Genomic DNA, 27,938 nt, shown 5'->3' with positions numbered 1-27,938 from the left:
TAATTACATTCCCACACTTAGAAGGATGGATTTGTTACTCTAACTTAGGAAAAATAACACTTTGAGTGGGAAAAAAAAAGAACCTTAAGTAGACTACCTATTACAACTGGTTAAATTTTAAAAGTACACCTATAAGTTCACGTTTTGAAACTCGGAAAAATCTTTATCATAAAAACAGTTTCAACAAATGGATGGTAGGGCCTCAGTTAGCTACTCTTATCACATTTAACCCAAACGTAGCTCAACTTTGCATTCAGGGGTCCCAGAATTTAATTAGCTAAAATTCTGAGAGGAGGAATGTTTGTTGTATGGGAGAAAGATGGATGTATTTGTGGAAAATAGGCCTATCTGTGAAACAGACATCATTAGGTTTTATATTGACTCTATTATTACTTCTCCCACAAACTCCAACCCAACCTAATCCAACCCAAGGCAAATAAAAACACTCACACAGTTCTCTTCCCATTCCCAGTTATCCAGTCCCCCCTGCTATTCCTTACACCCAGAAATGTACCCATTCAATGGCACATGCTCTGAAAACATATTACTCCTTTCCTTCTAAATCAACACCACTGCAACTGAGCATAATTAGATGTTAAGGGGAAAGCAACCGTTTCAAAGTAAACCCCATTAAGATACAAAATTTTACTAATCTCCTTACCCTCCTGAAGCATTTGAGTTTTAAAAAGAGGATACTTGTGTCCTAAATAAAACTATAATGGAGGGTGGGGGTGAGGTGTGTATATTCAGCAATGGAATAATGTAAAGTACATTATGACAAGGAACTATCAGGTGGGTGTAACAACTCACTAAGAACAGATTCTCCCCTGAGGCCCCTTTTACAACAACTTTGCATATTAATTGTTAAAGGCTCTGAGAAATTCTGTAGTGAGGAAACCAGTATAACTATGATCAGGTCACCTTCCTAATACTGTTTCTATCTTCCACAATGTTTTCTCTTTTTCTAAGTCTAAATATACATATTTTCTAAGAAAGCTTAACTTTTCCACAATAGTTCCCATGGTAAAGACAAAGGATTCTCAAGGAGGGGCAAAGAGTACGGTGACAGTTCTATTTTTAAAGGAGGATGGCTTTGGTAAATGGAACACCATAAAGTGTGGGAACAATAAACTTAATATGTGTCTAACGATTGTGTCCTGTGAGGATTACATTACCCAGTGCCAGCATGGATACAGGGAGAAGCATGGGACAACTTAATGTGTAAATTGAAGTACGGAAAGTTGGTTGTTTAGGTAGCAACACAACATCAAATCCACCTTCCAGGTTTACTAGAGATGACAGTCCACAGGCAGCTGAGGCACCCAAAGATTTTCAGCGGCTCTCTGGAGCCATTACTCTGGAATTCAGCAGTGAAGAAATTCTGCTAAGGAAGACGTCCTATGCCCATGTGCTGTTTCTATCCCTCGCCATCAGGGTACGTACGAGTCATCTGTTGCTTGTTGTTGTGAACTATGTGGCTTGTTTAGAATTTGTCTTTCTCTTGAAGAAAGTAGGCTTGGAAACTAGCTTACTGATCATTTTTTTTGTGGGCTCCCATCTGTGACAGAGACCAGAAAGTCACTGAAAAAAATTATGCCTTTTTGTAATTTTCGTTTTCTTGATTTCATGACGGTCAAGTAGGCAAAGGGCTAGTAAAAAAAACAGTGTAAAGGGTGAGAGAGCTCTTGGTTTGGACTTGCTTAAAAAAAAATTTACATAAGTTCATCAAATGACTCATTAACCTGACAGTTATTAGTTTTCCTTTATTCTCAATAATTACTCACACTTTTCCTTTTACCCATGTCATTATAAACCTCCTGTAATGAAGAAACAAAGAACAAAAAACATAAAACCAAGAAAAAAAGAACACCTTTGCATTCTGAAACATAAGATTTCTATCTAATTTGAAATTTCTGCCAATAATTTCACCAGAAGAATGTGCCAAATAAGTGAATATTTTTAGTTCCATGAGCTAAACAGCAGATACAGATCTGTGATTGAAGATAAACAATCTGTTAGCTAAATATTTTAAAATCACGAATGCAGTTTCCTCCTAATATGCAGCATTAAATCCTTTTTTAAGCTGAGATTGATTTTGTCGGTAAATTCTGATTTTTTTTCCTCTAGTGGATAGTTAACTAGTATTTTTAAAAGGATGTTAACCTTTTCAACTAGCCACTGGATACTGGTGGGAAATGCCTCCTCCTGTTGATGTCCTCCTGACAGCTAGTTTACAATAGCCTGTTGTTTTGACCTGAGTCTCCGACTTTTATCATATGTATCATGGTTCTTGTGAAAGAAATGCATTTTAAAAGGAAGCCATTTATAACTCCAAAACAATATTAATTCCTTCTTCTCATCACTGTCTTCTCATCACTGTCATTCTCTATATGATGAGGAAAAATCTTAGAGAGGTTTCCTTAATTTGGCACAGTATCATTCTAAAATCCTAAATAATGTTGTCATACAAATTGATACTGTATTCTATTGAGTAACCCAATACTTTTTTAGTATTTGTTTGACAAAATGAGTCACTGATTAAATACTATGATTCAGTTATTTCTAAAAAATAATAAAATAGACTATTTCCTCCAGGTTTGTTTAATAAGAATCATTTAAATTGCAAAAGAGCTACCCTCAAGAGACTCCTGCCAGTTCTTTCTATCTTAATGAGAGCATGAAACAACATTAAAGAAAACTAGAACAAATTTTGGGAAATTTTCTACTAAATCATAAAATTATCAAATGCTGTCTTAGCTTGGGCTGCTATAACAAAATATGATAAACTGGGTGGCTTATAAACAATAGAAATGTATTTCTCACAGTTCTGGTGACTGGGAAGTCCAAGATCAAGGCACTAGCAGATGTGGTGTCTGGTACCCACTTCCTGGTTCATGGAGGGAGAGGATGAAGGAGCTCTCTGGGGTCTCTTTTGTAAGGGCACTAATCCCATTCACGAGAGCTCCACCGTTATGACCTAATCACCTTTGAAAATTCCCATCTTCAAATACCATCACATTGAGGATTAGGTTTCAACATATGAATCTTGGGGGGAAACAAATTTCCAGTCCATAGCAAATACAAAATAAGAAGTTATGTAAATCATATTGTCAATCAATCTTTTCTTCAAAGCTATCTACAGACTTTCAATTCATTTAAAAATACTTTTTAAGCTCTCAGTCATGGAGACAAAAGCATATTTTACTGAAATCTTTGGCCTCAAGAAGCTTGCAGTTTGGTGTTTTGTTTTACTAAGGTTTGTGTGTGTGTGTGTGTGTGTGTATGTAGCTCCACAAATTCTCACCCTGAAAGGGAGAAATTTTTTCCTTGAGGTTGATTCTATTATCTATTCTAAATAATTGCCTGGTGGATTGACCTGATCTTTGTGATTTATAGCACAGCTGTGTGATCTTAGGGTTGGAGGCCATGCTACAATATGGGCATCCCTATTCACACTCTGTACCATGTGTTCATTTTACACTCAGTTAATGAAAGCATTTGTAAATGCAACTATTTTTAGGCTCACTATTGTTTGTAGTTCTGCCTCTCAGATTCAACATCTGCTGGAAACTGCCTTGTCCAAAGGAGGCAAGTGGCTGAGGTTAAGAATTCAGGCTACAGAAATAAACCCACGCACCTACGGGAGATTCATCTATGACAAAGGAGGCAAGAACATACAATGGAGAAAAGACAGTCTCTTCAATAAGTGGTGCTGGGAAAACTGGACAGCTACATGTAAAAGAATGAAATTAGAACATTCTCTAATACCATATACAAAAATAAACCCCAAATGGATTAAAGACCTAAATGTAAGACAGGATACTATAAAACTCCTAGAGGGAAATATAGGCAGAACAACTTTGACATATATCGCAGCAATATCTTTTTGGATCTGTCTTCTAGAGTAATGGAAATAAAAACATGAATAAACAAATTGGACCTAATTAAACTTAAAAGCTTTTGCACAGCAAAGGAAACATAAATCAATGAAAAGACAACCCTCAGAATGGGAGATAATATTTGCAAATGATGTAACCGACAAGGGATTAATCTCCAAAATATACAAACAGCTCATACAGCTCAATATCAAAAAAGAAAAACAAAACCTAACAATCCAATCAAAAACTGGGCAGAAGATCTAAATAGATATTTCTCCAAAGAAGACATACAGATGGCCAAAAGGCACATGAAAAGATGCTCTACATTGTTAACTACTAGAGAAAGGCAAATCAAAACTACTATGAAGTATCACCTCATACCAGTCAGAATGGCCACCATCAAAAAGTCTACAAATAATAGATTTGGAGAGAGTGTGGAGAAAGAGGAACCCTCCAGTACTGCTGGTGGGAATGTAAATTGGTATAGCCACTATGGAGAATAGTATGGAAGTTCCTTAAAAAACTAAAAATAGAGCTACCACATGACCAATAAGTGGTACCAGGAAAACTGGACAGCACCACTCCTGGGCATATATCCAGAGAAAACCGTAATTTGAAAAGATACTTGCACCCCAATGTCCATTGCAGCACTATTTATAATAGCCACTACATAGAAGCCACCTAAGTGTCCACTGACAGATGAATGGATATAGAAGATGTGGTACATATACACAGTGGAATATTACTCAGCCATAAAGAGAATGAAATAATGCTATTTGCAGCAACATGGATGGAGCTAGGGATTATCATACTAAGTGAAGTAAGCCAGACAAAGACAAATATCATATGATATCGCTAATATGTGGAATCTAAAAAAAAAATGATACAAATGAACTTATATACCAAACAGAAATATACCCACAGATATAGAAAACAAAATTATGGTTACCAAAGGGGAAAGGGGGATGAGGGATAAATTAGGAGTTTAGGATTAACATATACACACTACTATATATAAAACAGACAACCAACAAGTACCTACTGTATAGTACAGGGAACTATACTCAATATTTTGTAATAACCTATAATGGAAAAAAATCTGAAAAAGAATATATATATGTGTATATATATATATGTGTGTGTGTGTGTGTGTGTATATATATAAATATAACTCAATAGCTTTGCTATACCCCTGAAACTAACACAACACTGTAAATCAACTATACTTCAATTAAAAAAAAAAAAGAATTCAGGCTATGTAGCCAGTGTACCTGAGCTCAAGCCCCAAATCATCAGCAGTCTAGGTATGTACCTAGGCAGGGCATTTAAGCTCTCTGTGTCTAAGATTCCTCATATGTAAACTGGAAGTAACAATATGGCAAAGCCCCCTCCATTACACTAAGTTTAGTCTAAAAATTGAATCAAGTGAAATGCATTGGGCCTGTTTTTATGAGATCAATGAAATGAGAAGAAGGGCTGGTGCAGGAAGAGTTCCTGGGACAGGCAGGATGGGCCTATTTTTCCTTTGGGCTCATTACCACCCTCAGTCTCTGGGTGCATATCCTCTCATTGGCCCGTGGGTAGAACACAATCAGAAGTGCACAGTGGTTCTCCCAGGACTTGGGAGGCTGTTCACAGCTTGTTGAGTTAACAGCTTCTCAGAGGAGCAGAAACATATTTTACCGCCAGCCTCCAGGTCACCTTTTATGCCCTCAAGCATGGCTGCATGAAATAGACTGAATAAGGGGTAACCAAGAGGGGAGATTTTTTTTTACACATCATTGATTATTTCTTTCTCTTCTCACTCTGTCTTTTCAGGGAGAAATGATAGGCTTTGGTGCTTTAATTATTATGTCTATTCGAATAATCTAGCTTTCTCCTATGACAGCAATTTAAAACTTCTTTCTTATTCATCATATTTGGTTTCTGATTCCTGAAGTCATTTTTCTCAAAGATCAGGTCTATTGTAGCAGGAGGTCTGTATTGGAAGCATTCCAAAGTTAAACTAAATCCTTAAAATGCTAGTAACAATAATAATCATAATAAAATGAAAACTATAATATGTTTAATACCTGTATGCCTGGCATTTAACATATTTATCATTTCATTTGATGTTCTCACCAGTCCTTACAGATACTGATACATTTTAGAGAACAAACTGAGTTTCAGAATGTCCCATCAATATCTCCATTTGCACAAGTATATTTGACCCCAAACTCGCATTCTCCTATTACAGACGTTGGATGATGACCCAGTCACAAATGTTAACTTTATTATTTCTTTGTGTGAGGTTGATATGAAGATATCCTAGCACCTTCCAGATTTGGGTCAAGTAGTCTCATGCTCAGATACAATGACTTTCCAAATGTGATTTTAGAAACACATTTATAGGCTACTGAAGATTTTGTTAGTTTGCTTTGGTCAGATGCAAGATTGTACCTTGGTGACCATAATGCCACCAAACAGTCCCCTCAAGCCAAAGGAAGGGCAGCGATTTGCTGTGACTACTTGGGTATGATTTTGCCGAACCAGAAAATGTTTTGGCTCTTGCCTGATAGGAAACTGATCCAATTTCAGAATCATCAGAGTTAATCCACTGACAATCTTTTTTCTTTTGCGATGAAAATAAAATACTTTCTTAGGAAACACTATGTGGTCGTTCCCAGCTGGGCTGGAGCCTTTTCCCTGAACCCTTATTTCCTGCCTTTACTGTTACAACTCTGTGAAAAATAAGCACAAATGAGACGACACAGAGACATCTGCCTTCCTGTTTGTGGTTCCATAAGTGACACTTCTGTGGGATGCAGTTGTACTGATATTAGTGGTAGGAAGGGGAATCCATCCTTCATTATTGAAAATAGCCTTTCTTTTTCATTGAAAATGACGATGCGTCACAGGAAAGTGGGAGCTTGGAATGAAGAATGCGTCAGGATAAATTTACCTTTTGTCTTTCTTCAGATCTCAATTTGGATATTGTTTGCAAGATGAACACTGTTCAACCTCAGGACCAAGCAGATTTTGCAAGCGGTGGGAAGCAGCACAGGTGCACTGGACAGTGAACAATCATACAATTCAATCAATGGCTGGTTTTGTCTGTCCTTGCAGGAGGGCCTTTTATTCCCTTCCTCCCCTGCCCCTATCTTTTTGGTCATGCTGTGTGATAAATAATAAGATCAAGGGACTGGACACCAAGATTCTGGCCTCGGTTCAACCTGATTAATTATTGCTCTAACTGTACACTTTCTTGCCCTCTTGTTGTGGTTTTTTAAAGCATCTTTTTAGCAGTTATTATACATAGAAAACAAAAATGTAATATATTCTGAGATTAAAAGAATATTTAAGAGTATTTAATATATATGTACACACACACAAACTTGAATTATTGACATTTGTGCAGGAGATTTGAATATTTAGGGACCAATTCTTAGCCTTTGAAGGATAGATCAAGATCAAACACTTAATCATCAGAAAGCCATCGAATTTGGGGAAAGCTGAGTATAGTTAAGATGGTCTCCATACAGGTGTTTCAATACTCTGAATTTCTTTGTAAATGTTCACAATCTTTTATTAGGAAGATGAAAAATAGTGGTAATACTGACTGTAGAGGGTAGAGAATGATGTGTGTTCATGTAAGTAAAATTAGGGGTGAGGATGAACATGTGATTGAATGATGGATTGATGGCTAGTGGTTACCAACTATTAACCTTTATATAACTTGGTATCATAAAATTTGCAGGCTTGTCACAGACTTGAAAAAAAATGGGAATGTTATAATTCTAGACCATTATCACATCAGTGGCAACTCTAGAGATAGGGCTACTATTAAAAATTTTAACAATGGTATTCGTATATTCTACAGAAATCGCTGCAATACTAAGTCATATATTTTGTTCTAAAAAGAGCAGATTTGGTTAATAGCCATTAACTTTCAGGCTTCAACCAGAATCCCTTTCAGTGAATACAATCTTAACTTTTAAAAAATGTCTAATTTTGGGCTTCTCTGGTGGCACAGTCGTTAAGAATCCACCTGCCAATGAAGGGGACACGGGTTCGAGCCCTGGTCTGGGAAGATCTCACATGCCATGGAGCAACTAAGCCCCAGAATCACAACTACTGAGCCTGCACTCTAGAGACCGCGAGCCACAACTACTGAGCTCATGTGCCACAACTACTGAGGCCCACATGCCTAGAGCCTGTGCTCCGCAACAAGAGAAGCCACCGCAATGAGAAGCCCACACACTGCAATGAAGAGCAGTCCCCGCTTGCTGCAACTGAAGAAAGCCCACGTGCAGCAACGAAGACCCAATGCAGCCAAAAGTAAAAATAAATAAAAATTTTTAAAATGTCTAATTTTTGTTGATAATGTCTAATTTCAATATAGTATGCTATATTGTACACTGGAAATGGATACAAATGGAATGTTTGGATAAAAATAATTATGGTTTCTTGAATAAGAAGTTTTCAGAGATTTAATAATGATTTTCATTTGAAGAGTGCTTTCTATTTATGTGAATACCCAACAATCTGCTAAGGTAGACAGGATGTTTAATTTTCCAGTAGGAAGCCTGTGGTTTGGGGAAGTTAAGTGACTAAGGTCCTGGGGTGAGTCAAAGTCACAACACAAGTCCAGGATTCCACCAATATCCTCCAGTCTCAGCTCCACCCCTAAAAACAAACAAATGGAAACTCACCCTTGAATAATAACTTTCCAATTAACTTCACATACAACAGGTAATTTAAAATTCCCAGCTACTCAATGAAAGGAATATTATCTCCATTTTACAGATAAAGAAACACAAGCTCAGGAATTAACCTTCCAGGTTCACTGGCTTGGACAGTGCTGACAGGTAAATATTAAGAACAGCTTTTTGATTCCTAGATTTTGGAATAGTGTAGTGTCTTAGAAGTTTACAGCCTTTCAAAGAAGACTGCTTTTCCCCCTTTTCCTCCTTGTGATGGGAAGACTATACAATTCTTGTTTTAGTCCAAGGCATGTAAAAATAAAGGTTAAATTCTGGTCAAGCCATCTAGTTTTTCTACTAAGGTGAAGATTAAAAAGGAGGTAAACTTACAATTGCTAAGAAGATAATATAATTGAAGCTGGAGTTTTTGGCACAGGATTTGTGTAGAGTGATGTGGGAAACTGATATTGTAACAACATTAAAATACTTCTAAGAAGGTCCAGTAGGGTGAATCTAGCTACTGTTAATGATGCATGGGCCTCCCTGGTGGCACAGGGTTGGGAATCCACCTGCCAAAGCAGGGGACACGGGTTCGAGCCCTGGTCCGGTGAGATCCCACATGGCGCGGAGAAACTGCGCCCGTGTGCCAATGCTGCTGAGCCTGAGCTCTAGAGCCTGCAAGCCACAACTACTGAAGCCCACGCACCTGGAGCCTGTGGTCTGCAACGGTAGAAGCCACCGCAGTGAGAAGCCCGCGCACTGCAAAGAAGAGTGGCCCCTGCTCGCCACAACCAGCGAAAGCCTGCACGCAGCAATGAAGACCCAATGCAACCAAAAATAAATAAATCAAATAAATTAAAAAAAAAAAAGCTACACATGGCTGTGTTTGAAGATTTGGGAAAGAAGGGTATTTTCTCCTGGATTACTGAATTGGAGTCTTGTGCATACCTATATAGAAGGTAGCTAAATTTGCGTTGTTTCAATTTTGTATATATTTAGATTTAGTAGTCCCTAATTTCTTTGCATTTAAAAAAAAAGAAATATCGTTAAAGTTTTAGCTTGTTCATTGGATTTGTTCCCTCCCCCTTTCCAGATGGTATATGAGTAAATAAATAAGACCAAGGAAAATTGTAGAATATAAATATGCAGACTCAAGGAATAACCTAGCTTTGTAAGATAGTGCATCTTTGGCTTTGAGCTTCTTTACAGACTGGCCAAAAAGTGACAAGTTCACTGAACTTTAATAGAAATATTTTCCAAAACTTTACAGAGGAACTCTCAGTGATCTAATGAAAATGATATTCAAAAGCATTTTTCAGGGATACAATCATATCTCTGACTCACCTAGTTATCTTTAATAAAATTAGAGGGCATGGGGCTTCCCTGGTGGCGCAGTCGTTGAGAGTCCACCTGCCGATGCAGGGGACACGGGTTCGTGCCCCGGTCCGGGAGAATCCCACATGCCGCGGAGCGGCTGGGCCCGTGAGCCATGGCCGCTGAGCCTGAGCGTCCGGAGCCTGTGCTCCACAACGAGAGAGGCCACAACAGAGAGAGGCCCGCGTACCGCAAAAAAAAAAAAAATAATAATAAAATAAAATAAAATAAAATTAGAGGGCTTAATAATAAAATGCAACACAGGGCAAGCAAATCTGAGGACCTAGGTTAAACTATCCCAAAATCTGGTGGTTTTCTATAGTCCAAGGACAGAACTGGAGTACCAACCGAGGGAATGTAGGCTAGCACATCCCTAAGACAATCCTACCTCCATTTCACATGTCTCAGACAAACTTTTTTTTAATAAAGAGCTAGACAGCAGATATGGAGGTTATGCTCTCTAACAGTTGTGAGCTGAGAGATACCGCTAAGATGCAGTAAAGAAAGAGCCAGGACACAAAACTCCGGGCCCGCTGACAGCAGCTCTTGGGCAGAGAGGTTATCCAGCAGAATTAAGCCAGCTGACCCTGTGGTCTATAGCCACAGCTCCAGTTATTACACCAGCTTTCCAAGTCACCAATCCCTGGCTCTCACTTGCCTGTGTCTCTGGCACCCCTGCTCCACAGCTGCACTGGCTTTTTGGCCCTTGCCGCTGCCCTTCACAACACAGCCTCTTGGATCACAGACTGAACCTATTTCTTCAGTACCAGCTCTCACTTGAATTTGGCTTATTCAATCTTGCCAAGCTTAGTGAGGGCCAGGCAGGACAAAAGTCAGGCCTGGTGGTAGTCTAATCTACTCTATCATACTGGCCACTGATTGAACTTGTATGCTGTAGAAACAAACCGAATTATTTAGCATTGAGGTGCTCTCTTGAAGGGTGAGAAGGCCGTATTTTGGGGGCAATGATTAGGCAGTGCTGAGGCATGGACAGTGGTAGGGCTGGCTCACTCTGCTTACGCATGGCTGATCCAGATCTCAAAGTCATGACCGCTATCCTGGAGCTCAGAGTTTTTTCTGACGAAGCCAAACCAGCCTCTTAGCCTTTTGCCCTTTGAAATTCACACTGTCATAAATCCATAGAATTTTAGTGAATCTTCATGATAATCCAGACTAAAGGCTATTAACACATGCAGACAGCCTGTGAATCACATTATGCCCCACAGATGTGCACAGTGTACCCTAAAAAAAAAAAAAAAGCAAAACTTGAACTGATGATCACTTTAGAAAAGTCTTAAGATTTTGTGTTTAAATCTGGATTTCTAGGGTTTCTTTAAAGTTGGATATGCCACACTGAGCCTCATCTTCCCATGTGCCACAAGCAGCTGTAGCTGAGTGGCTTCGGTCCCTTTTAGACCAGCCATACACACTGTAGTTCCGCATCCCCACCTACTCTCTCCTTGACATAGGGTCTAAGGGTCAGTTGTCATTTTTCATGCTGCCTTCAGTATCACAGCCCTTCACTCACTCATATCACCTGCCGAGTGCCCGAAACCATTGAATGCCAGCCACGTGAAGTCATCCATCCTGCACGTTTTACCACGGAGGGACCAAAGGACCACAGATGTGGTACCAACCTTGGTAGTCAGGATTAGATTTGGTTGCCCAGCTTCACATTCAGGACTATTTATTTCTTTTCTGATATATCTTACTTTCCATGTCTCTATAGATTCATGTTTTAAAATAAATAAGTATAATGATGAATGTCATATATTAAATATTTACCTGGTACATCAAATCAAATATATTCATTTGCTTGATTTTTTTCACAGATAAAAAAACAGATATACACTACCAAATGTAAAAGAGACAGCTAGTGGGAAGCAGCCACATAGCACAGGGAGATCAGCTCGGTGCTTTGTGACCACCTAGAGGGGTGGGATAGGGAGGGTAGGAGGGAGACGCAAGTGGGAGGAGATATGGGGATATATATATATATATATATATATATATATGTATAGCTGATTCACTTTGTTATAAAGCAGAAACTAACACACCATTGTAAAGCAATTATACTCCAATAAAGACGTTAAAATTTTTTTTAAATAAATAAATTTAAAAAATAAACTGAGGCAGTAGTCCTACAACAACAACAACAAAAAAACAGTATCAGGAATCTTGATATGTGTATTGTTTTTTATGATACCATTTTTGATACCATTGATACTTTTTTTGATACCATTGATACCATTTTTGATACCATATGATACTTTATGATACCATTCTTCAAAATTGTATCTTTTCTTCTTTTAAAAACAGACGTTAGGAATTTACTCCCAAACTACCCTTAGACAGTGATTTTGGCAGGGGGATTGATAAAGGTCCACTGCATGTATGTTTTTTTTTTTTTTTCCACTGCATATCTTGAACTGTGTTTTGATGAGATAAAGTCTTCTCAAGTCCACATGGTTTAAAACAAATCAGACATTGCATTTAAACATGTAATTTCATTAAAAAGTCAGGAAAATGAATCAACATCATTTACACAAAATATACAGTGTGCTACGTTTGTGGATCACTTTGCCGGCACTGTTCCATTGCCTATTTGTCTATGCCTGACATGAGTAGTAGCCTTGAAGTTGTGTTATCCAAGGACAATCTGGAATACGCCCAAAGGGGAGAAGTATAAAAATCAGGATGTAGAGTTGGGGCTGGGGATTTAAAAGAGATTTTCAAGAGATGCATGAAGGTGGGGACAGGAACTTAAGTGCCTAAGCAGAAGAAGACCACCGACTTGGAATGACTCCTGTTCAGACTTGCTCTCCCCTCCCCTCTCCTTCTCCTCTTTCCCTCTGCGTACCCACACAAACATACACACACAAGAAATAAGAAATAAGGTGCAGACTCTTTCAAATACATAAAGAAGGAAAGGCTCATTCATGAAACATACACCATTACCCGTTTCTGTATTTTTCTCTCCTATTTTTGTTGTCAACTAGAGGCAGTCCCAAGCGCCTTCCAAAATGGCCCCAAGCAAAAGAGAGAATGTATTTTAAGGTCTCACTTGTTAGGCATTAACTTTTATATATTTTTCCTTTTTTGAAATGGTATTTTTAAATAGAATACTTAGGAAAGAAGAACTGGTAAAGAAAATTATTATAGAAAAAAAAAGTCTGCAAAAATATCTAAATTGTACATTATCTTGCTGGTGAAATCTGAATCCTGCTGCAGACTTCCCAAAGCATATTGGCTTCGGGTTTCTGGGGGAAGGTGCTCTGGATCTCTTTTAAAAAGCACACATGCTGCTCCATGTGGTGCAGCAGCTGCTAAGGTAATGATGCATTTTTAGTGAAAAAAAAATACCATAAATAAACATACAAAAAATCATATGAAACTCTCTCCAACTAAGCACGAAATTTGGCAAGTTAAACATCCCCCCAAAAATTCATAACCGATAAGATAACACACCAGTCCAGCCATTTCCAAATCTTATCTCTACCTACATATTTATGCACATATTTATATAACACATATCACCATTATATTTACCTTTCCAATATGCCCATGAATTTAATCCGAGATTTCCAATGCTAATATATTCCAAGGGTGTGGAGGACTCAAGATTAAATGCCTCTGCCACTACATAAAATTAGTTAGTAATGAATCAACTAATTATATAATTAACTACAATTTTTGGCTTCACTAAATTAAAAGAAGACTTCTTTTTTCTGAGTGATGACTACAAGACATTATTAGAAAATAAAGATATTTTTCTATTTTATTCTGACTACTAGCTATTTCTAAGGTACATGGTAAAAGGAAGTAGTTTGTATGTAGGGAGGAATCTGAATCTCTGTACTGATTCCTCTCGATCTGAAATTACTTAACTAAAGTTGGTAATTCATTCACAAGGAGTTCAGGGTCATATTAACTGCCCTATAAGCTGAGAAAAAAAAATGAAGAATTAACTCTCCAATATAAGCACTGAAATGATCTCTCAACTGACCAGATTCACAAAAATTCACATCATACAGTACCTTCTAATAACTAGACTGAAAGGACCAACACACTAAATTTAACAGGTGGCACTCTCAAGGTGAAAATGACTCTCTTAAATAATAAAGTGAATACATTCAAAAACTGTATCTCAATCAGTTACTATAACAGAACTGCAGGCAGTAGAACAACAGGACGATCTATGCAATGTCTAAGAGGGTTACTCAGAACTAAGACTAGAAATTATTTATTTCTGAATCCAGTTTGCCATCTTTGTGAAACTGTTTTAGTAAGTACGGTGGCAACTCACCAGCTTTGGGAGTTGCTAGGAATATATGTCAAAAGAAGGGATGGAGGGATGAATGAAAGAGGAGAAGACAAGTGATCAAAAGAAATGGGTTAGGGGATTAGGGGTGAAAAAGAATAGCAAATTTTGTTTGTTTCCATCCTTATCACTCCTTCCTTCCTTCCTTCCTCCCTCCTCCTTCCTTTCCTTTTTACTTTCTTTTTTTCTTTCTTTCTTTCTTTTCTTTCTCTTTCTCCCTCCCTCACTCTCTACCTTTCTTTCTTTTTCTTTCTTTCCTTCCTTCCTTCCTTTCTTTCTTTCTTTCTTTCTATCTTGTGTTTACTTTGAATTACATTTGGAACTATACCATATTCTTTTCAAGGTTTAGAGCTTGTAAACTTTTGAATGTAATCTTATGCTTTATTTCTGATGCCTCCTGAAATAGCTCATTCTAAACAATGCTACAATAGTTAAGTCTTTTCAGTGTTTCTGATAACAAATCTATCGTTATCAAATTGAATGGCCCCTAAATCAGACTTACTGAAAAGGGAGTCACAGTATAGGTGTGTGAATTTATATACAGGTACATGCCCACAGGAAAAAGCTTTTTGCAGGTAGTTCTAAAAAAGTTCTAACTTTGTAGGTTTCAACCTTTTCTTTGGCTGTGATTATGTTGGATTGTTAAAGTGAAATAAAACTGTGTTTCATAGAATAAGATGATACTTCCATTGGTGAGATAAATACCTAGAAACTAACACCCCAATTTTTTAAATTTAGCTCTGGACTAACCAGTATGTCACAGAAACATAATTTTCATACCATTAATGTAATATGGAAAACCCAAACCAAAGACTTTTATTACAACGTGTTTAAATATAGTTCTCCTGGTTTTCTGTTTGTTTTTTTCCCCCGACTCCAATTTCATTTCTTAAATGTGGATATTATGGCACTTATTCTTTGAAAACCTCATAGTACCCAGATTTCACCTCCAGAGTATTTAATTAGTCTGAGGTGGGACCTGAACACTGGGACTTTAAAAAAGCTCTGCAGGTGATTTTTATGTGTGGCCAGGTTGAAAACCACTGCCCTGGAATTTAAGCATCAACCTTGAGGTCAACTGCACCATGAGCTGAGTTCAGTACTGAACAATGGCAGGTATGACTCAAGTCTTAAGGTTCATCTTTTCCACATTTCTCTATCCCACCCCCATCTTTTCACTTATAATGTATTTGTTGTGATTCAAACTTTAAACTCGAGAAGATCATTAATCATAGATATAATTTAGTGACAGCAGGGTCATGTCCCACTAAGTAAGTACACCTTGTTTGCCTCAAAATGCTAATAGCTCCTCTGCAACATTAATGAGGGACAATTGATATTGAGCCTAACAATCATGTATGGTCTTGTTGCTGTTTTATTGAAATAAAGTCCTTTATTAGGTTATGGAAAAATACGGCAAGGTAGAATTATGCAAATTCCACCATACTTATGAAAGCTTGGCCACAAGAGGGGTATTTTAATGATTTTCAAGGTTTCTTGGAAAAAGATTACAATTATAGAAGTTACTACCTTGCATCTTCTCTGCAACAAGATGTCCCATTTTGAGGGGGACTAACACTTCAGTTTCCTCTGCTTTCAGCTGCAGATTGTCAAAGAAGGGGATTCTCATTTTTCTTCTCTGAACCTCTGCTGCTTTTTCCATTCACTCATTTACTCATTTAGCATTTCCTATTTTAAAAGAAAATCTCTCAAATTCTCAAAGAAACACATGTGTAGTAAATTTGTGTTTAATGTCATTGTGTTTAAAGATGGTTTCTCTGAATCACCATTAGAACAACTTACAAAGGGTACCATTGTTAATTTTTTTATGCCCAGCTATGAAACATGTTCTTGCCACAGGTTCATGGACTGTATGAGACACTGGGGTACTTTTTAATCTCCTCTGCTTGACCCCCTTGTCTCTATTGGCACCTATTTCAACCTGATAGAAATGGTTTCTGATTTTTATACTATTTACTAACATTGTTTAAGGATAACAATGATGATTCCCTTAATACACTTCAGTTCCAAGAAACACAACTGCCTTTAAGAAGATAGCACAAAATATATTGATTTAGTTCAGCCTCAAAGATCAATTGATAAATAATAGATGATAAATATCCATTTGAGAGTAGGTGAAAGGGTCAAGTCATAATTTATTAAGAAATTTCCCATTCCCCAACTGAGATGAACTTGAATCATCTTAATTGTAGAAATAGCTTTCAATTGGCATCTGTTCATTAGTTGGTGGGTGTGCGTTGGGGGTGTGTGTGTGTGAAATTGGTTCAGTAAGTAGATTATGAATTCTTCATAAGCGGGGACTGCATCCTATTAATCTATGTATCCCCACTGCCAAGTACTGAACCTGGTACATGATAGTAGATATTCAGTAGAAGCCTAAAAATTATTTAAAGTAGATGAATGAAAAAATGGACGATTAAAGCAGTTTTAGAATAGCAAAATGTGATATTTGCTTTCTAAAATACCCCTTGCCTCAAGTGAGAAAGGACAGTCATAGGTGTTTAATATTCTCAAAAGTTCTAATAAAACTCAAAATATCCAAAAGAGAAATCTATTTTTAAAAATTTGAGGCTACAATCTTTGGTGGTCTGGGGAATCTAGGAAGGAGATGAGTGTGTATTTTGGTATGTTTAATCAGATAAGGAACGATTATCTGGAATACATAAAATACATTTTATATATATTTATTTATATATGTAAGTTTTCCCTCCTTTTTTCTGAGTTGATCAATTCTGTAGGAAAATTTGCAAGGGGGTAGAGTCAAATATACAGGGAGAAGGAGAAGGGCTTTCAGAAGTGTTCCAAATGATGGCTATGTTTGAAAGGCCCACTTTCAAATAATACAAGACCATCTTTTGAGCTCCACAGGATGCTGCTGTCAGCTGTTATTGAAAACCTGTTTGAAACCAGTGGATCGATCTGGTGTTTTTAAGCTCTAGTTTGAATGAAGCCATTTATTTCTGGGTGTGTTTCATCATCTTCACTAAAGACTAGAACTTGTGGGGGCAGTTTTCACTGTCTTTTTTGATAGGCTTTAAAGTGGCTGGGATGTTTTACAGAAAAATGCAAGAGTCAGTGTTTTGACGTCAGTGACTTGGCCCTCACACAACTGCACACAGTGCGTCAGAAAGAAAAAACCTCCTAGCCAGAGAAACACCATGCTCAAGATGTTCAGATAAGAGCAAGCACTGTGAGTTATGCAAGACTTGAAGGTCTATACGAATATTTCATGTTTTAAGGAGGCTGAGAGCCTGTGGCCATTTGTCTTTTATGTTGATGTGGAATTAAGAAAAAGCTCTTCATGAAACATGTCTGCCTTCCATTCTATGGTAGATATGACAACAGCAAATACGTGCAACCAAACCTAGGGACAGCTTTGGGGAACTGTAGCGTTTGTCCTCTATACCTACAATCCTGCAAAGCTCTGAGATTCCTTATAGTAGTATGAAATTATGGTAGCCTTTTATTACAGTGCTTTCTTGTTCTTAAGTAGTTAAGAAAAATTTTTTGATTGCTTTCTTTTTAAGGTACAGTTATGAAAAAAGAATACTGCCAAATACCTTATTTATTTAGTCTCCAGCCCCTGATATATTTTAACGTTTCCTAATAGATTCTAGGGTTTCTGAACAGACTAGAACAGAGATTATTTAGAAAATGATACAATAATCAAGTTCCCAAAGTAAAGCATTTTGATTTCTTTATCTACTGAAGCAACCCATGATTCCTCCTCCACTTCATTGATTCATCCTCTTATACTGAGTCATGTCTGAACCAGGACATTCACATACAGAAGAATAAAGAGAATTTTCTTAGATGAACAAGGCACTGACTTTGTTCTCAATGAAATGTTAGGCTGATAGAATATTTAGATGTTTTTTCCTTCAGATGTGTTTTAGTTCTCTATTGCTGCCATAACAAAGTACCACAAAGTTAGCAGCTTAAAGTAACACCCATTTATTATCTCAGTTTTGCCGTTCAGAAGTCTGGACAAAGCAAAGTTCAGCTCGTTCTCTTTTCTAGGTTTCACAGGCTGAAGTCAAGGTGCCAAACGCTCTGGGGAGGAATCCACCTCCAAGTTCATTCAAGTTATTGGTGGAATTCAGTTCCGTGAGGCTGCAGGTACGGACTGAGGACTAACGCACCTGCTTCCTAAATGGCTGCTGGCCTCAGATTGTTCTCAGCTTCTAGAGGTTTTCTACATTCCTTATCTGGTAGCCCCCTTTTCATCTTCAAAGCCAGCAATGGCAGGTGGAGTCCTTGCTTTGAATCTCTCTGATCTCTTCCTCTGCTTAAATCACCTGTCTTTCTCCTCTGCTTTTAAGAGCTCATGTTTTTACATTGGACCTACTCAGGTAACCCTAGGTAATCTCCCTATTTAAAAGTCAGTTGATAGTAGCCTTAATTTCATCTGCAAAATCCTTTCATAGTAGTAGCTAAATTAGCACTGGTTACCTAGGGGATGGGACTGTTCCAGGCCATCCTTAGAATTCTGCTTACCACAATATGTACATACAAAAAATTGGAAATTTTATTTTCTGTAAGAAAGCCAACCACAGAAACTATGCCAGTACCTTATTCCATTGTAACATTAAGACTGTAGAATTCTTCCAACGCTGCTTGAAAACTTCCTTTGGCATCTTACTCAGAAGAAAAGGCAAAGTTCTCAGGATGGCCAAGGCTGCCTGTCACCTCTGCCCTGCCTCTCTTCATCCGGATACTCCAGTCCAGTCCAGGCTCTCAGGACTCCTGTCTGTATTCCCAATACAGCTAGCATGTTCCTACTCTTGTCTTTGCATTTGCTCTAATCTCTGCCTAGAACCACTCCTCCCTCCAATGTCTACATGGCCCTTCTTGAAGCTATGGCTCAAATATTACTTTCTCAGTGAGGTTTTTCCCGATCATTCTTTTTGCAGTTTCAACAACTGCTGCCCCCATATACATCCTATCCCTTTTTCCTGCCCCCCTTTACTCTAGCAATTACCAACGATTAATTATTAGTTATTTATTTGATAAGCTTTACAAAGACAGGAATTTTCATCTGTCTTGTTCACTGGTATATCCCAGCACCTAGAATAGTGTCTGCCATATGGTAAGCACCCAATAAAAATTTGTTAAAGACTAGACACTATGAAACTCTTAGAGGAAAACACAGGAAGAACACTTTTTGACATAAATCACAGCAAGATCTTTTTTGACCCACCTCCTAGAGTAATGGAAATAAAACCAAAAATAAACAAATGGGCCCTAATGAAACTTAAAAGCTTTTGCACAGCAAAGGAAACCATAAACAAGACAAAAAGACAACCCTCGGGCTTCCCTGGTGGTGCAGTGGTTGAGAGTCCGCCTGCCGATGCAGAGGACACGGGTTCGTGCCCCGGTCTGGGAAGATCCCACATGCCGCGGAGCGGCTGGGCCCGTGAGCCATGGCCGCTGAGCCTGCGTGTCTGGAGCCTGTGCTCCGCAACGGGAGAGGCCACAGCAGCGAAAGGCCTGCGTACCGCAAAAAAAAAAAAAAAAAAAAAAACAACCCTCAGAATAGGAGAAAATATTTGCAAATGAATCAGCAGACAAAGGATTAATCTCCTAAATATATAAACAGCTCATGCAGCTCAATATTAAAAAAACAAACAACACAATCAAAAAATGGGCAGAAGACCTAAAATAGACATTTCTCCAAAGAAGACATACAGATGGCCAAGAAGCACATGAAAAGCTGCTCAACATCACTAATCATTAGAGAAACGCGAATCAAAACTACCCTGAGGTATCAACTCACACCAATCAGAATGGGCATCATCAGAAAATCTACAAACAACAAATGCTGGAGAGGGTGTGGAGAAAAGGGAATTCTCTTGCACTGTTGGTGGGAATGTAAATTGATACAGTCACTACAGAGAACAGTATGGAGGTTCCTTAAAAAACTAAAAATAGAACTACCATATGACCCAGCAATCCCACTACTGGGCATATACCCAGAGAAAACCCATAATTCAAAAAGACACATGCATCCCAATGTTCATTGCAGCACTATTTACAATACCCAGGTCATGGAAGTAACCTAAATGCCCAGCGACAAATGGATAAAGAAGATGTGGTACATATATACAATGGAATATTACTCAGCCATAAAAAGGAACGAAATTGGGTCATTTGTAGAGACGTGGATAGACCTAGAGACTGTCATACAGAGTGAAGTAAGTCAGAAAGAGAAAAACAAATATCGTATATTAACACATTTATGTGGAATCTAGAAAAATGGTGCAGATGAACTGGTTTGCAAGGCAGAAATAGAGACACAAGATGTAGAGAACAAATGTATGGGTACCAAGGGAGGAAAGCGGGGTGGGGAGTGTGGTGGTGTGATGAATTGGGAGACTGGGGTTGGCATGTATACACTAATAAGCGTAAAATAGATAATAAGAACCTGCTGTATAAAAAATAAAATAAAATTCAAAAAAAATTGTTAAAATCCTACTGAATTAATTACAATAATGAGCCAGATTCTCATTCTCTGAATTGCTAAATTAATTATCTAGTGGGAAAGTGTTTGTTATGAATTAAATTCATTCTCTTCACTCTATCAATTTTAGCAGTAAAGTCATAAAATAAGAGTGACTTTGAAAGAAAATTAAAACATAACTTGTTCACTTCCTTTTATTTCTGGATATTTCCCTCTTTATATAATTGTTCCTTTCAATTTATCACAAATAATTCTTCTTTTTTAAAATAAATTTTATTTATTTTTGGCTGCATTGGGCCTTCGTTGCTGCACGGGCTTTCTCTAGTTGCAGTGAGTGGAGGCTACTCTTCCTTGCAGTGCACGGGCTTCTCATTGAGGTGGCTTCTCTTGTTGCAGAGCACGGGCTCCAGGTGCGCAGACTTCAGTAGTTGTGGCTTGCGGGCTCTAGAGCGCAGGCTCAGTGGTTGTGGCTCACGGGCTTAGTTGCTCTGCGGCATGTGGGATCTTCCCAGACCAGGGCTTGAAACCATGTCCCCTGCATTGGCAGGCGGATTCTTAACCACTGCTCCACCAGGGAAGCCCCACAAATAATTCTTAACCTCAAGCTGTAGAAAACTTATAAAAGATTTAATTAGTGGTCCAAAAAAAGTAATGGCGTATCATTTTTGCATTCAATGCAACCAAACTGTTATCTGCTTCTCTTTCTTTTAATCTTATAATTTTTTTTTTTTTTTTTTTTTTTTTGTACGCGGGCCTCTCACTGTTGTGGCCTCTCCCGTTGTGGAGCACAGGCTCTGGACGTGCAGGCTCAGCGGCCATGGCTCATGGGCCCAGCCACTCCGCGGCATGTGGGATCTTCCCAGACCGGGGCACGAACCCGTGTCCTCTGCATCAGCAGGTGGACTCTCAACCACTGCGCCACCAGGGAAGCCCTTAATCTTATAATATTTATGCCCTTCATTAAATACATTTTACATAATTGTTATAAAACCTCTCTTATTATCCTGTTATACATCTGGTGTGGTCCAATCTGAAGAAAGAATTGTTATAATCAATTGCTACTTTAAGCATTGCCAATTTAGCAGTTCTGTGTCTTTATATAACTTAACACTTTCTTTCTCTTGTTAACTAGGTGCTCACATTCTCTGTCTCATTCCATCACAGGTGATTTATTGTGATATCTGCCAGTATGCAACAGGAGTTAAAAGTAGATGTTCTCCAGTTTTCTATCCTTAATTCTCTTATACTGTCATTCTAACTCCCCTCCGCCCCCGGGCGGCCTATGTACTCCAGTGATTTCAGCCATGAACTTTATGCTGATGTCTTTCAATTCTCCATGCCCAGGCCCACATTTTCATGAGCTCCAAATCTAAAGTACTTCAAACTCCACATGTCAAAAATCAAGCTCATCCACCCACTATGCTCTTATTTCTCTATTGTTCTATCTCTACTGTTTCTTCATCTTCTCCGTCACCAAAATCTGGAAACCACAGAAACATCTTTGACATTTCACCTAGGCCCTTTCTTTCCACACATCTGATCTGCTAAGTTCTGCTCCTGAAATAACTCTCGAGTCTAGCCCTTTCTTTCCATTATTATCGCTTCTTGACTAATTCAGGGGTTCACCTAGACCTGTACTGTACCAGTCTCCTAACCGGTCTATTAGCTACTGATTATTCTCTACTTTTCATATTTGTTCTAGAGAACTTTTTCAAAACATAGATCACAGCAAGTCATCACACTGAGTTAAAAATTAACAAGTTTTAGCATGGCATTCAAGACCTTCCCAATTTGAGCCTAAGTTTATTTTGCGAACTTATATACTATCTTTCTCCCCCAAACCAAGAATAATGTATCATTTCCTAAACAGATGGTACCATTTTAAACTTTTATGCCTTTGCTTAGGCTTCCCTTCTTCCTGGAACTTTCCTCACATCCCTTCTGGCCTTTTCTATTCACCTTCCCTCTCTAGCATAACAATCTCTAAGACCCAGATCCAATATCACCTCTTTGGTAAAATCATCCTTGATTTATCCAAATGAGAGCAAGTTGCTTCCTTTTCTATGGTGTTAAATCATTTTATTCATAACTGTTTTAATACCTCCATAATAATATGGTAGTGTATATTGTCTATTTACCCCCAAAACTTGTGAGTTCTCTGGGGAGAGCAACTGTCTTTTTTCAATCTTAGTATCCCATGCATGAAGCAAAAGTCCTGGCACTTAGAAGGTTTATCAAATATTTGATGAAAGAAAAAGAGTAGAAAGCAAATTTAGAGAAACTAAATAGAATCCACACAGTGAAATATTGTAGATGAGTACAGAAAGCAGTAAACTAAGGAAGCTAATCCTGGGTAGCTCCTATGAAAGATCTAACCTTCCCTTGCTAAATAACTTTTCTAAATATCCTATTCTGTTTCACTGTATGGTATTAAATGATAATGCTTCTGAATATAAGTATCTTCTACTTTTTCATCAGCATTGTCAACAGAAATTTCTAGAGAGAGCTATTTTTACTAGGAACTGTGAACACTTATTCAAAGGGCAGATCATACATTGCATTTTTGGAAAACTACACAAAAAATTAGGAAAACAGATTAGTTTTCTTACAGAATGCAGAAAATGTCATAAAATCTGGACATAGTCAAATAGAATCATGTTCGATCATCAAAGGTATGGAGGCAGCATTTAAAATCTGGTATACACACTACTATATATAAAGTAGATAACCAACAAGGACTTACTGTAAAACACAAGGAACTATACTCAATATTTTGTAATAACTTATAAGGGAAAAGAATCTGAAAAAGAATATATATATATATATATATATATATATCTGAATCACTGTGTTGTACACCTGAAACTTACACTACATTGTAAATCAACCATACTAAAATTTAAAAATAAAAATAAAATAAAATAAAAATGAAGGATGTTGGACACACTTAAAAAATAAATAAATAAATAAAATCTGGTATACTCAATACTGTATTTCAAATGGTATACACAAATTCATGGAGTTGTTAAAACATATCTTATTAGCCTGGCCAATGCATGTTAATCCTTTAAGTCTGTGGTGTGGTCCAGGAATCTGCATTTGTCATGAGTACCTTTACTTGATTCTGATGCAGGTGGCTTAAGGAATACGTTGGAGAAACATTGATCTAGCCCCAAACCATCATTGCACGATGCCTCAATTTCATAGAAGTGGTAATTTATGTCAGGTCTAAGTCTCAAGCTCAGTTTTCAGACTCTCATCTTACTACATTTCCAGGGGGCCTTCCTATTTGATCTCATGTTGGCCAATTTGAAAATCTGCTATTGCTACTCACTTTTTGTTGCTGTTATTTTTTTGGTTCAGTTTGGTCTCCATCTACTGAAATAATGAAAAAAAGGACGAAAAAATATTTTAAAATTCTCATATTTAGCTGTATTCTCTTTCATTTCTTTCTTTACTTTTAGACATGAATGGGTTACCTCTTTGGAGAAAAGCCAAACCCAGCCCTAAATCCCAGAAAGATCCACAATCTCTATAACCTCAACTCTGCTGGTTTTTTATTTGCTTCTTCAGTCAATCTGTATGCACATAAACTTTTCACATCACACAGCATCCATACTCCCCCTCATAATTACAGACGGCGCTATCAACTAACTTTCATATCAGCACAGTGCAGCTGTGCAACACAACAGTTTATTAACAACTGAATAGGTACATCAGACAATGTTGGAGGGGTAGGCAAAGAGAGAAACAAAGCTTTCACTCTCCTTTTGGGCTTTGTTAAGAACGACAGCTCAGCTGATAGTGTTTTCTGAAAACAGCGGGAGTCCTGATAGAGGGACAACTCCCGTTCCCATCAGACCATCACAAGTGGTGATTTGGGACAGCTTTCCTTGCTGGGAATAGTTAGGGTATAAGGGCTTCTGACCCTCTGTCACTGCTGCTAATTTTAGGCATCATTCTCCCTGTTATATGTTCATGACAGCATAAGTCTCATCACTGTCTCCTGAGCTAAGCCCACCGAACTTATTATATTATGATGGAGGTAATTCTTAAGAGGTCATTATCCCAATGAACAATTTTCACTCAGTTTCTCTTTCTCATCTTCAAGATAAACACTGTGGAGTTTATGATATATACATTGTTTTACTAATTAAAGTTCTTCAAATATACAGAAGAGCATGGCAACAAAGAAAACAGTCATGTACCCCCCACCCAATCTTAAACTCTTGACATTTTCCCAATATTGGCTTCAGAATTATTTTTAAGGAAGTAAAACATTACAAATATAGTAAAGCTCTTTGCTTAACCTCCAATCCTTTTTTTTTCTTTCTTCCCAGAGGTAATCATTTCCCCCAAACTTGGTATATTTTATTCCCATTCACCTTTTTATTCTATTTCTACATATGTATGTATCTCAAATAAAAACTTCGCATGTTTTCAAACATCTCTACATATAATTCTGCTTTTTTCGCTCAATATTGTTCTGGGTATTTATTTCTACTGATGCATACAGCTCAAGGCTATTCATATTAAATACTATGTACTATCTCATTGTATATATTTCATTATCCATTTTTTTCTTAAATTATTTACATAGTTTCAATATTACCAACTTTCTTGTATTGGTGGTGTCTCATTTTGTGTGTGTGTTAGAGTTTCTCTTTGATGTATTCAGTGCGTGCAGTTGCTGTGTTGAACGATTAGCACAAATTCTAACCAACTAGATCCTTCCTGAGTAAATATTCTGATCTACACACCTAAAAACAGTGTCCAAGAGTTCCTTGTGCTCTATGGTCTCACCACCACTTAAAATTGTCCAAATTTTAGATTTTGGTCAATGAGAACTGACAATTTTACTGTTGTTTTAAGTACTGCAGTTGAGTTCAGTAGGTAGATTGGCCATTTTTATTTCTTTTCTGTGAATTTCCTGTTTATCTCCCTTCCCTTCTTTAAAAAAAAAGTTTATTTTTCTCATAAATTTGTTATGGTTTTCTAAATATTTTGGATGTTAACCTTTTGTCAGTTATGAGATGCAAATATCGTCTCATAAATTGTGCTTGACTTCCACTATTTTTAAGACTATTTTTTTGGAGTGGTTTTAGTTTTATAGAGAAACAGCACAGAAAATACCGAGTTGCTATACACCTCACCTCCACCAACACAGTTTCCCCTATTATTAGTATCTTGCTCTACTGTGGTAAATTTGTTACAGTTGATGAACCAGTATTGACACAAACTAAAGTGTATCATTTACATTAGGGTTCACTCTTTGTGTTGTACATTCTATGGGTTTTGACAAATGCAGAATATCATGCACCCACCACTACTGTATCATACAGAATAATTTCACTGTTCTAATAATGCCATGTGCTCCACCTATTTATTCCTCCTCTCCTCTCTAACCCTGAATTCTTGGCCACCATGGATCTTTTTACTGTCTTCATAGTTTTGCTTTTTCCAGAATGTTATATCATTGGAATCACATAATATGTTCCAGCACCATTTGCTTAAAAGACTATCTTTTCTCCATTGAAATGCCTTCGCTCCCTGCCAAAGAATAATTGGCAGTATTTGTGTGAGTCTATTTCTGGGCTTCCTTCTGTTCCATTAATCTATTTATCTATTCTTTCACCAATACCACAGTGTCTTGGTCACTGCAGCTTTTATAGTAAGACTTGAAGTGGAGTAATGTCAATCCTCCCACATTCTCTTCTTCACTCTTACGTTGGCAATTTTGAGTGTTTTGTCTTTCTACATAAACTCTAGAGTTAGTTTGTCAATATCTATGAAATAGATGCATGAGGTTTTTATTGTGATTGCACTGAATCTATAGATTGAGTTGGGAATAAATAACATTTAATAGATTTGAGTTTTCCTATCCATGAATATGGAATATCTCTCCATTTAGTTAGAGTTTCTTTGATTGCTTTTATCAGAGTTTTGTAGTTTTTCTCATAGATCTGATACATATTTTGTTAGATTTATACCTAAGTATTTAATTTTGGGGGATGCTAATGTAACTGCTACTGTGTTTTAATTTCAAATTACAACTGCTCATTGCTAGCATAAGTAAAATAATTGATTTTTGTAAATTAACCTTGCTTTCTGAAAATTTACAATAACTGCTTATTAGTTCCAAGAGTTTTTGGTTGGGTCTTTGGTGTTTTCTACATAGACAATCATATCATCTGCAAACAGAATGGTTTTATTCTTCCATCTCAATTTGTATACCTTTTACTTCCTTTTCTCATCTTACTGCATTAGCAAGAACTTCCAGTATGATGTTGAATACAAGTGGTGAGAAGGCATATCCTTGTCTTGTTCTTGATCTTAGGAAGAATGCATATAATTTCTCATCATTAAGTATGATGTTAGCTGGAGATTTTTTGGTAGATATTCTTTAACAAGTTGAGGAAGTACTCCTCTATTTCTAGTTAGCTGAGGGATTTTATCATGAATGGGTGTTGGAGTATCCCAAATGCTTTATCTACATCTATTGATTTGATCATATAATTTTTCTTTTTAGTCTCTCTTTGTAATGGATTACATCAGTTGAATGCTGAACCAGTCTTACATACCTGGAATAAATCCCACTTGGTTGTGGTGTCTATTTTTGGTTTTATTTTTGTACATTGTTGGATTCAGTTTTTATAAAGTATTTCTACATCTATGTTCATGAGAGATATTAGTCTGTAATTTTCCTTTCTTATATTATTTGTCTGCCTTTTATATTAGGGTAATGCATTAAGAGTGTTCCCTCTGCTTCAATTTCCTGGAAGAGATTATAGAGAATTGGCATCATTTCTTCTCTAAATATTTGGTAGAATTCTCTGTGAAACCATCTGGGCCTAGTGCTTTCTGCTTTGGAAAGTTAATAATTGTTAATTCAATTTCTTTAATAAATATAAGCCTATTCAGGTTACCTATTTATCTTTGTATGAATTTTTATAGATTTTGTTTTTCAAGGAATTTTTCCATTTCCTCTAAGTTATCAAATTTGTGGACATAGACTTGTTCATAACAGTCCTTTATTATTTATCTATTTATTTATTTTGGCCGCACCTTGCGGCATGCAGGATCTTAGCTCCCCAACCAGGGATCAAACCCTTGACCCCTGCGGTGGAAGCATGGAGTCTTAACCACTGGACAGCCAGGGAAGTCCCCCCTTTATTTTCCTTTTAACGTTCATGGAATCAGTA

This window comes from Tursiops truncatus, chromosome 7, assembly GCF_011762595.2.
Source record: "Tursiops truncatus isolate mTurTru1 chromosome 7, mTurTru1.mat.Y, whole genome shotgun sequence".
Lineage (NCBI taxonomy): Eukaryota > Metazoa > Chordata > Mammalia > Artiodactyla > Delphinidae > Tursiops > Tursiops truncatus.
The sequence above is the reverse complement of the archived record's forward strand: the minus strand, read 5'-3'. Positions refer to the sequence as shown.